We start from the raw sequence: 10,570 nt of genomic DNA on the forward strand, positions 1-10,570 counted from the left end.
TTCCTTTTAGTTCGAGCCAGTATAGACCTGCCCGGGGAGAAGCCAGGGGATGAGAGATTCCGGTTCCCGTCTTGTTGCGGATCCAGTCCTGTTCCGGTTCCCGTCTTGTTCCAGTCCTGTTCCGGTCCTGATCCAGTCCTATTCCAGTTCCAGCCTGGCCGTTTAAGTCCAAAACACGTAGGAGCGGATGTCTGAATTCAGCGAATGGAGATGTACGCCGAAAGGGCTAGATGGATTCTGTCTTTTAAAGGAAAGTGTTCTTCACCGTGCCGGCATAGCTGTTACTTTAAAGCACTTTGAAGTTTTTTCACCCAAGATGTTAAGTTTTTGTTTGTGATGTTAAATTTTCATCAGTGTTGAAGTTCCAGTTAAATAGACCTTTAAGTTTTAGACAAGGTTTTTGTGTTCTTCAGAAAATTTTAGATTCGAAGTCAGATATAGCACATAGGACTATTATCGGAAAAATCAACATTTGGCATCAAGCGACAGGACATTGTCTGCAAGGTAAGCGACTTTTTTATTTTTGAATCATGGAAGCTTTAAAGGTAGCACGAACTCAATATAGAAGACTATTCAGTAAAGCGTGTAATGAATTTGACAATGAAGAAACTAAATTTAATTAGGAAGAAAAATTAATTAAAATAAAAGTTATTGCCAAGAAAGCTAAAGTTTTGTTTGATACTGAAATGAAAATACGAGAATTAATGTTTAAAGAAATTACAGATGAGACTTTACTTATTAAGGAAATAGATGAATCTGAATTATATTTTGATAGGTGGAGACTTATGCAAAGTAAAGTAAAAGATCTTACTTCTGGAACCCCGAATGTAACTTTAATTGATCCGTCCTTTATTCAGAATAAAATGTTACATTATCCGAAGATTAAATTGCCTATGTTTGACGGCAACGTGAAGAAATGGCTAGGATTTTGGGGGCAATTCCAAAAGATTGATAAAGATTCTACATTAGATAATAATGATAAATCTGCTTATTTAGCACAGGCTATGGAGAAGAATTCTCCTTCAGAGGAAATGGTTAAAAGCTTTCCGCCAACTGGCGATAGTTACAAGAGCGCAATCGAAGCATTGCAGACGCGTTTTGGTAACAAAGAATTACTAACGGAGATTTATATTCGTGATTTGCTAACCCTTGTTATTCAAAAACAAGGTACACACTCTTTGCGGAAACTATACGATGAACTCGAATCTAATCTAAGAGCCTTGGAGATATTGGGAATAAATAGAGGCAAATATTGCGCGATATTATATCCATTGGTAAAATCAGCATTGCCGAATGAAGTCTTAAAAACCTGGGAGAGACGCGTAAAGGATCAGAAAGTTTAACCGGTGAAAACGCCGAGTTAAGAGAAAGGGAATCTGACCTTGAGCGCCTTTTATGCTTCTTGCGCGGTGAAGTTGAAAGTGAGGAAAGAATTTCTTTAGCAGCTAAATCTTTCAATGTTTTCGATCGTTGGCTCACGGTAATAAGAAAAGAAATTCGGGTTTAAAGATAAGAGAACCTCACTTAAAACCTACGGCAGCTGAACTGTTTACTTCTTCTAATGAAGCTAGAAAAGGCTGCATATTTTGTTCCAGTATAAATCATGGTTCTGCGGAATGTTTTCAGGCGCGTAACTTATCGTTGTCGGAAAGAGAAGTTTTGGTCCAAAGGACACGCTCTTGTTATCTGTGTCTGAAATCTGGACATTCTGTCAAGAGGTGTAGATTAAAAACAGTTTGTTTTACATGCGGCAAAAGGCATCATATTTTTCTATGTAAGGGCCATTCACAAATGAGTGAGACAAGGGCAACGGAACAGCCTCCAAATCAGGCTGAAACACTCGCCAACATTTCTTCAAGGTCTCCTAAAGTTTTGCTGCAAACAATAAGAGTAATAATTAAAGGAGATAAAAAATCTCGTTCGGCTCGAGCTATAATTGATACTGGTTCTCAAAGGTCATATATTCTGCAAAGCGCAGCTCAAGATATGGGTTACAGGAATTTGATTACATTAGGTAAAGGAATACCTTAGCCACGCATTATTTGGCGGTACAACGACCAGTTTGTGTGAACATAAAGTTTACAAAATTCATTTATCTAATATGTCTGGCTCTTACAGTTGTAATTTTGATGCGTTAAGTCAGCCTGTTATTTGTAATAGTATACCTTCTATTGGACAAGGAATATGGCTTAAAGAGCTTTCTGACTGTGGAATAAGTTTAACAGATCGTTTAGAAGGACCTATAGAAATTTTAATAGGAGCCGATGTTGCAGGACGATTATTAACGGGCAATCGTAAACAAATTTCAAACGGTCTTGTAGCTATTGAAACAAAGTTAGGATGGACGGTTATGGGAAAAACCGGGGAGTTGAATAGTGAAGGTTCAACATTCTTAGTTACATCAATGTTGAATAAAGAGGCTTGTATTTCTGATTTATGGGCCCTCGACTCGCTTGGTATTACGGACCCATCCGAACAAAAGAGTAAATTGGAATTGTATGAGGCTACCAGGCAACATTTTCTTGATACTGTAAAAATAGAAGATGACCTCTTTGTAGTGTCTTTGCCTTGGTTGGAAGGGCACCCTCCCCTGTCGGATAATTTTGAGTTATCGCTTAAAAGGTTGCATGGTACGATTAGGCAACTTGAAATCGATAATCTTCGCCAAGAGTATGAAAATATATTCCAAGAATGGCTCAAAGAGGGCATAATAGAGGAAGTACCCGTAAATGAATTAGATTTACCCCATCATTATTTGCCACATAGACATGTTGTTAAGGAACATAGTACTACGAAGTTACGGCCAGTATTTGACGCTTCGTCTAAATCAAAGGGTTCTCCGAGTCTCAACGATTGTCTTGAAAAGGGATTAAACCTTATTGCATTTATTCCTACAATCTTAAATAGATTTCGCCAAGAAAAAATAGGGGTGATTTCTGATATTCGTAAGGCCTTTCTACAAATTGGCCTGAATTTTAGTGACAGAAACTTCCTCCGATTTCTTTGGATAAAGGGTGAAGATGGCTTGAAGCATTTTCGTCATTGTCGAGTCGTATTTGGTGTAACTAGTAGTCCATTTTTACTTGGAGCTGTTATTCAATATCACTTAAATTCAATTTTGGAGAAAAATGATGCAGATGTAAAATATCCTTCCAACATTATTGTTAAATTAATGAATAGTTTCTATGTTGATAACTGTGTAACAAGTGTCGGAAGTGAAGATGAATTACAGCGCTTCATGAAAGTATCTTCAGATGTTATGGCAGAACGAAAATTTGAATTACGGGGTTGGGAATATACCGACTGTAGTTTAGAAACAGAAACTATTGCGAATGTATTAGGTTTGTTATGGGAAAGACAAGGCGATACTCTTCAAATAAATGCTGCTAATTTACAAAATCTTTGTTTCGAGAAAGTTACGAAAAGAAGTATTTTGGCAATAGCCCATAAAGTATTTGATCCCATCGGTATAACATGTCCAGTCCTTATATTACCTAAGATGTTATTACAGCGTACATGGGAAACAAAAGTAAAATGGGACGAAGAAGTTAACACCGAAATTAAAAGTAAATTTTTGAAATGGGTGAAAGACATTTTTCTTTTGAAAAACATTAAAATTCCAAGGTGGATACGATATCAGCCAAAACAGTGTTCAATCCATGTTTTTTGTGACGCCAGTCAAGCAGCGTATGCGGCAGTAGTTTTTATTCGTGTAGAAGAACCTGAATCAGTTAAAGTCCAGTTGCTTCAGGCTAGGTCTAGAGTTTCTCCTTGTGGTAAAAAGGAAACTACTATTGTAAGATTAGAATTGTTAGCAGCAACTATTGCATCTCGTCTTGCTGCAGACTTTCTAAAAGACTTTGAGGCCAGAAGTATATTTTTCTGGACAGATTCAACTACTGTCCTCGCATGGATAAAAAGGGAAGAACAATGGGGGACATTTGTAGAAAATAGAGTACAGGAAATAAGGCTTTTGACACGTGTGGAGGATTGGAGGCATATACCTGGTCACCTTAACCCTGCAGATCTTCCAAGTAGAGGGTGTTCAGTTCGCCAACTCTCCCGGTCAAAATGGTGGGAGGGTCCGAGCTGGCTTTTAAAATCGCAAGAAAATTGGCCAAGTGCCGAATTTATAACTGATGAAGCGGAAATAGCCAGCGAGAAAAAAAAGGCAGTGGTTTCATCTCTAGTGTCTACTGAAAGGTTTAGTTTGAGTGAGCGATTTTCTAGCTATCGAAAAACAGTTAGTTGTTGGTTGGATTCAACAATTTTTCTTTAATTGCAGAAATAAGAAAAAAAGGAAAGGTGAACTCACTGTTGATGAAATTGATTTTGCAGAAAAGGTTGTTATTCGCTTGATTCAATCGGAATCGTTTCAGGATATAGAAGACGCACGCTTACGAACTCTTAGTCCATTTTATGATGCGGGAATTCTCAAGGTTTCGCATAAAAGAGCTGAAAGGAAAGTTACTATTAAATTAGATGATATTGTTTTGATCGGTAGTAGTGACAAAAGACTTTTTTGGCAACTTGGTCGTGTCATAGAACTACTTCCAGGACCTGATGGAATAAATCGGCTTGCTAGAATAAAGACCCGAAATGGAATTTTGCTTAGAGCAGTTCGAACTCTGTATCCTTTAGAGATAGCGCAAAATGATGTACCCGTGAAGCTGCAGAATGAAAAATGATTCGTTGTCTGAACTTAAACTCAACATAGATGATAAATCTGTCAGGCCTGTAACACGATCTGGTAGAACTGTAACTCCGCCGGACAGAGGATGTTAAATATTTGCATAATCGCCTGTAGTAACGGCAACCGCCGGCAATAAAAAAAGGTGCTTTCCTTAGTGGCACCGCAGTTCCTTTTAGTTCGAGCCAGAATAGACCTGCCCGGGGAGAAGCCAGGGGATGAGAGATTCCGGTTCCCGCCCTGTTCCGGTTCCCGTCTTGTTGCGGATCCAGTCCTGTTCCGGTTCCCGTCTTGTTCCAGTCCTGTTCCGGTCCTGATCCAGTCCTATTCCAGTTCCAGCCTGGCCGTTTAAGTCCAAAACACGTAGGAGCGGATGTCTGAATTCAGCGAATGGAGATATACGCCGAAAGGGCTAGATGGATTCTGTCTTTTAAAGGAAAGTGTTCTTCACCGTGCCGGCATAGCTGTTACTTTAAAGCACTTTGAAGTTTTTCCACCCAAGATGTTAAGTTTTCGTTTATGATGTTAAGTTTTCATCAATGTTGAAGTTCCAGTTAAATAAACCTTTAAGTTTTAGACAAGGTTTTTGTGTTCTTCAGAAAATTTTAGATTCGAAGTCAGATATAGCACATAGGATTATTATCGGAAAAATCAACACCTGAATCCCAAGTAAATTTTGCGCATGAAGTTTTCAGTTTCGATGAAAGTTATTTGCGGATGAATGTAATGTTATCGTGTTTTAATAAACCATTTGAAAACTATGAATATTACCAATGTTTACGTTACGGCCACTGCAAATCATCGAATTTTCAAATATTTTCTTATTTATCTTTTACAACGCCTTGTAAAGATTTGGGAACAAATTTTTATTAAATAGTTATATTGTTTGATTTAATAATGTTTTACACGTTTGGAAGATTTAACTTTGCTACACGCTGAATCAGAAAATTAAGAAAAGAAATGGAATTTTTTATCTTAGTATACTATGGGAATAGATTAATTTTATCTGACGCTGATGTATTGGAATGTAGATAATAGAGACTTTTAACCCAGCTCATACAGAATATTTTCTCGAAGTCGCCAAGTATCACTGTCATAGATTTTTCTCATGAATTATATTTCTTTCTTAAAAGAAGTTTATATACTAATTTCATTAGAAACATGTCTAAGAAAATATCTGACATTCATAAGAAACGTCAGCACCTTGATTTAAATTACTAGGAAACCAAGAATCAATGTTTTGTAAATATGTTTCTCTTTGACTCAAAAGTTTCTTCTTTATCATATTCTAAATGAACAATTAATCTTACATATCTAATATATTGTATTGATGAACCAGTGTTATATTTCAATTTATTGTATTACATATCAAGTGACTCTGAGAAGAAAGTCATGTTTTTCCCTAAAATGCTCATTTTTCAAGTAGAATTTTACTAACGCACACATGTGTTTATTGCACTTTTTGATAAAATATCAAAGGCTGAAATGAGTATTTCATTACCAAATTTGTACTTTCCGGTTTCATTCTACAGAAACGAAAACATTCATAAGTTATTGCGAAGAAACATTTGTACATGTTTTTGATTAATTTTCATACCACTTGATTATCTTTGAAACTTTGTTTCCTAGTCCAGTGTTAATGTAATGCTAATTTCCGCTTTTTCAGTGGCCTTTCTTTTTATGACAAAAACTCAATTTAGAACCTTTTCTTACTTAACACCTTGCACTGCATTGCTGAACCGGGGCCATGCTTTCATTTTTATTACATATCATGCGAATATTATAAAAAAACACATTTTTTTCCCCTCTTCTGTTAGCATAATTTTATCGAGCATTTTACTATTACAGAAACTTCTTTAGTAAAATCTCAAAGGTTAAACTGAACGTTTCATTACTAATTTTGAAGATTCTGGATATATCCTACTTAAACTTTCATAACCGGTTAGCAAAATAGTTTATACATGTACTTCGTTGTACTCTTGGTTAATTTTTAAATCGTTTTTCATCTATAACACTTGATTTCTAGTGAAGTATCGAAATGATTTTTAACTATCCATTTTTTGCAAAGAATTTCGAAGACACGTGTTCAGTACAGAAAATTTTTCTAACGTATCAGTAATATAGCCATAATAGAAAACATGCAAAATTTCGATAAAAATGTATACATTGTTACGTTTTTCTTTCTTATGACACCAGTTGTTACGTTATTTTCTTCCTTCACGTTCGTACGGGGTTCGTAGATTTCAGTTCGTAGTTCGTAGATGAGTGAATAACGACGGCACTTGATGAAGTAGCGAAACACACTTTATTTAGCCAATATTAATCGGGACAGTTCCAATAACACTTTTTGCAGTCGTCGAAAATCTACTATAAACACGTTGGAGCAATCAGCGACACAGCCTCCAGGCTATCACGGTGGAGACGGCTTCACGGCAAAGCACTTGAGTATAGGTCGCGACTCTGCTTGGTCGTTCTCGCAACTCCATGTACTCTTGAGACACTCCACGCTACAATTCGCGATGCACTCGGCGACACACAGAGCACAGCTCCTGACGCTTCGGTTCAGTCGTTCCCGGAGCTCAACACGCTCTCTCGACGATGCACTACGAGACTCTTTCGATGCACTCGACCCACTCGGCACTCGCTGCCCGGTTGTCAACTCGATCGACTTCGCAGGGATTGACTCGCTAGACGAGACACCAACTCGATACTAACTAACTCGCACTCTCGACGAGGCACACACACTCGCCCTCTCGACGAGGCACACTCTGAGACACTCACTGACTGCGGACCAGCGGGGTTTATATAGCTTTCGGCTTGTGTTCGAGAACTTTCTGGGCTAAATCGGCAAGAATTCCTTCCAGAAAATTCTCCATCCGTCCATGGTATATCGCCAATTTTGTCTCCAAATGAGCGATTTCTCGCCAAATGTGGCAACCGTGCTTTCTCTTGCCATTTTATGGCAACTCTATAACTGCTTTGCGGGGAAGCCATCTCACCGCGCCTTGACATTTCGTAACAATATTTATTTCTTTAAAAACATGTACACTAATACCCACATTTAATAGTTTAATGAGTATTTTCCTATATGTGTGCTCTCGGTACTCTTTTGAACATTTCGATACTGTTTTATCTTTGTTGTTCATTTGAAATGCCAATGAATTCTCGACATTTTTTCTCTTGGTTTATCTTCGACTTATGAGTTATTTAAATACTTAAAAATAGATTTGTAGATCGTTTATGTTGACACTTGTGATAGATCTCTTGGACGTTTTTGGAAAATGCATTTGTTTAAATCACGTAAATGAAACTGATGTTTTCTTAAAATTTTATTATTCAGAGTCGTAGTCAATTATGACAGAATGCCGGATTTGTTCCCATTATTCAACATTCATATGAACTTCAGTATTCCAAATCTCTCATGTAACTGCAATTTTTCCTATCAGTAATAACAAAATGAATGGAATAAAAACAGGTCATGCAGACATACGGTAAAAAATCTGGAAGTAAACGTAATTCTTCAGATCTAGGAAATACAGTACGTGTGCAAATATTATTCCTATTCGAAGCTTATTTTTGGAATGGCATACCAAATTTTCAATTAGGCACTGTATCGACATCATATCGTTGTCACTGAAAACATCGACGTTACATGCGCGATTCAAGAAGATACTGCCCTCTTCATTTGAAATAGAAAACGTGCGTGAATCGTCAGAAAATGAAACTGGTGGCATATTAGAACTTGCTAAGCGAGTCGGAGGCGAAGATTTTCTGGATACGGCTATTGAGGACGTTGAAGATTTATTCGTGGTAGAACAAATTGACGAAGCAGATTTGATGGAAATGTCATAGGAAGCTGTAAATCAAATCGATTCTCATGACACTAGCACAGATGAAGATTGAGTGATTAATAATTTAACAGTAAAAAAATTAAAAGAAAGCCTAAGCTTAGCTGAAAATCTCGAGTCATTTCTCTTGAATGCAAGCCCTTCCGCTGAAAGAAGCCGAAAATTCAAAAGGGAACTGCAAAACTGTATGGCTCCATATCGAGAAATTTACAATGACCTCGCAAGAACTCGTAAGCAAAGTAAAATTGCAGATTTTTGAAAGAGGGAAGAAGGTTCCGGAACTTTAAATGAAGAAAAAAATTCTGAAAATGAAAGCGATCTCATTCCACCGAAAGCACGTACTCGGTTGATTATACTGAGCAATGACGACAAAGAAATAATATTTTTTGTTTTGTGTTGTACATAATTTATATTTTTAATAAAAATTGAAGTTATTTATGTAGAATTAAAAAAAAAAAAAAATACTTGTTTCTAATACGATTTCGGAACGTAACCCTTCTTTTTGTACTGGCTGTCTCGTACAACACGGTTTCACCCAACACAGCATTTTCTATGAACCTAACTACCGTGTCATAGGAGGGTTACCTGTATATAATTATAATATATATAAATGTTATAATTTTAGACCTGATGTGGGACACCATATAATGTCCTCGTACGGCTTATTAAATTATAAACTTTTTTTTTTTTTTTCTGCACTTTTTTTAAACTTATTTCCTCGAATTACTGACTTCTTATAAATTTTTCTTAAGAAATATAAAACTTTTGCAAATAAAAGCATAGGAGCCGTTAGGCCGCATGAACAGTTAGATTTCGTTGTTTGTCCAAAATTATTATTGTTACTGTTATTTTTAAATTTTACGTTGCCGAAACATGAATATTTTCATTTAAAACACTTCTGTATTTGGAAGTATAGGACTATGACCACCGTTTGCAAAATTAAAGGCCGGGTTAGGATTTTTAATCCGGTTAAGGGGGTGGGAATATATATAGTATATATATATATATGTATGTAAAATATAAAAAATACGATGGCTTTATAAAATACGATGGCTATATACTCTTTATTTTTCTTATATATTCCTCCCCTTCAAGAAGAAAAAGGCGTAGATGTAAAATATAAAAAATAGGACGGCTTTGCTCTCTGCGAACCAGCAACCTTTAATTAACTTTCTGCAATTCAGGATCTTTCCCCTAGAATAGTACTTTCCAGAACATTCGAGCTTATTACGTAACCGCTTCTATAAATAACGAGTTCGCGCCGTTTTGAGTCAGAAGCTCTTTTCTCCCTCTGCTGCTAAGACAAAGAATCTGTAAGGATCTTTGGCAGATTCTTTGGCTAAGATCTATGCGGCGCTTCTCATCTTTCTTTGTTATACAGCTATCCCATATACAAAGTTTCACCCTAATCATTTCTGAGTTATGCGAGATACATACATACTACATACGCACAAATGTCACGAAAAAATCCCTTTAGAATCGATTTTGGTAAAAGGAGCCCTTTATGCTGTCGGTATGTCTAGAAATGCAAACCCAAAGTGCAGAACGCAAAAGTGGACTAAATGGATTCGGGATCGGTCAAAATGAATATATGCGCTGAAATATGATAACCGAAATTTTTCACGATTACAATACTTCCTTTACTTCGTACAAGCAAGCAAAAACATTAAGAAATAAACGTCGAGAAAATCAAAAATCTAGTAACCTATTCAAGACAAAGAACAGGATCCGGTAACTATGCAAAATTTTATTGCTTCCTCCCAGAGGCGTAGCTAGAGGGGGGCATCAGTTCCCGGGCGCAGAATCCAAAGGGCGCCAAACTGATGTTACGACATTTTAGAATTAAATGTTTTCCATCCTTGGCAACCGGTAGGGGGCGCGAAATCTTCAGTTGTCCCTGAAAACCCTAGCTACGACTCTGCTTCCTCCGTAAAAAGACCCGAGGTTAATAAAATGCAGGGTTAGAGAGTTCTCTTTCAAGTTCTAGTAAAATCAACATCCTTTCTGTTCTAAAGACCATACGAAAGTCTGC

This window comes from Stegodyphus dumicola, chromosome 10 (genome assembly GCF_044657685.1).
Source record: "Stegodyphus dumicola isolate Sdum_Otavi_A_Nest chromosome 10, ASM4465768v1".
In the NCBI taxonomy this organism is placed as follows: domain Eukaryota; kingdom Metazoa; phylum Arthropoda; class Arachnida; order Araneae; family Eresidae; genus Stegodyphus; species Stegodyphus dumicola.